The following is a 1,491-nucleotide window of genomic DNA, read 5'->3' as shown; positions in this document are numbered from 1 at the left end:
GTGTTCAAGGCCAGGTTGGACACAGGGGCTTGGAGCAACCTGCTCTAGTGGAAGGTGTCCGTGCCCGTGGCAGGGGGTTGGAACTCGATGAGCTTTAAGGTCCCTTCCAACCCAAACTGTTCCATGATTTTGTGATATCCATGGACAGAAGTACCTGTGTTTTTCTTACCTTATTTAAAACTGCTATTCCACAACTGAAATAAAAAAGAAAGCATGTTACTGGGGTGAGGGGGTGTGGGGGCCTGCAGCAGTCAGTGGCTTTGGGCACCAGCTGCTCCCAAGCACAGTGTTGGTATTTGCACAGCGAAAGCTTGTGCTGAGGTTAAACACATTTGGATGTTGGAAGCTGCTGCCCTGCAGGTACCTTACCCAGGCTGGGGAGGGAGGGGAGGGCTGGCTTACTCTGTCTGCTGGCTCGAGTCTTTTGCTCCTGCCCTTGGGTTTGTAAGGGTCTGGGTTCCTGTGAAAGCGAAGTGAGAGGATGTGAATGATCCCACCCCCACCTGAGGGGCTGTGAAGTTCTATCTGGATGTCCATCTCAGATGGCATTGCTTCTACAATGGAGAACAGCTGTTTGAACAGCATCCAGTAACACAACTAAATAGGAGCAAAAGGAGAGTCCTGCTCAGATGGATGGAGAAGTGGAAGTGAAGTGATCCTGCAGACTGAAGTTATCCCCCAGACCCCTGGATACTCTGGGGCACTCACAGGGAAGCCGTAGGGCACTGGTGGTTGAGCTGTGGGCTGGTTTATCCTTCTGCAGGAAGAATATTCCTGCAGGGAAACTCAGATTGGAATGGTAAAACCTTGTGCAGGAGTGGGGCTGCTGCCAGGGGAACTTGGGTTAGAGAGGAGCATCCCAAATCACTTAATGGAGATGGAGATGTGGGAGGGAAATGCAAGCACCCCTCACCTACCTTGGGTGTTCACACCTCGCCTGGGGATGGCTTCTGCTGAAGTGCTGAGGGGGATGCTGAGGCTGAGCTGGGAGAGCACAGGGCGGGACGTGGGGCAGCTCCATAGGTGCTGGAATGAGAGAGCAGCTCGAGTCAGCATCTCTGCAAAATGGGCTGTGAGGAATGGAGGGGAAGGAGCTGTGGCCAGGTCAGCGTTTGTATCTGTGGTGACTGGGTGAAGAGCATCAAGGAGATGTCAAGAAGCCATGGCAAATCATAAGGATCTGCTCCTTTGGCTGCAGCAGCTCCAGAGCTCTGTAAGGAAGTGGGAGAAAACCTGCTGGTTTAGTGACCTAAATGGCAGCAGGAGGCAGGTAATTGCTCTGCGCTCTCCAGTGCTGCAAAGGCAGCTTGAGGCCGTGTCTGTGTAAGTCATCTTGTGTTCCACTGCCTCTGCTCCCAGGGTTTTGTGAGGCCCCTAAGAGGAACTCACAGCCTGCCAGGGGAATTGTTCATTTTGCATGGCTTATAAGTTTAGAAGGAAATCTGGTTTGGCTCCTAGATCGGGGTGTTTTGCTTTGCCTTTTTCTATAGA

General features: G+C 52.3%; 1 protein-coding gene across 1 annotated transcript in view; it reads right to left on the bottom strand.

Annotated features, from left to right (window-relative positions):
* TRAF3IP3 (TRAF3 interacting protein 3) overlaps positions 1 to 416 on the bottom strand; it is an 11,482-nt gene extending 11,066 nt beyond the window's left edge. Inside the window, exons 1-2 of the mRNA XM_010013301.1 lie at positions 403 to 416; positions 170 to 194 (exon numbers count right to left, since the gene is read on the bottom strand). The gene's annotated coding sequence lies outside the window, so the exon portion shown is untranslated. The remainder of the gene's footprint in view (positions 1 to 169; positions 195 to 402) is intronic.
* Between the last annotated feature and the right edge of the window lie 1,075 nt (positions 417 to 1,491).

This window comes from Nestor notabilis, unplaced genomic scaffold (assembly GCF_000696875.1).
Source record: "Nestor notabilis isolate BGI_N333 unplaced genomic scaffold, ASM69687v1 scaffold2634, whole genome shotgun sequence".
Lineage (NCBI taxonomy): Eukaryota > Metazoa > Chordata > Aves > Psittaciformes > Psittacidae > Nestor > Nestor notabilis.
This window is presented reverse-complemented; position numbering and strand designations above follow the sequence as displayed.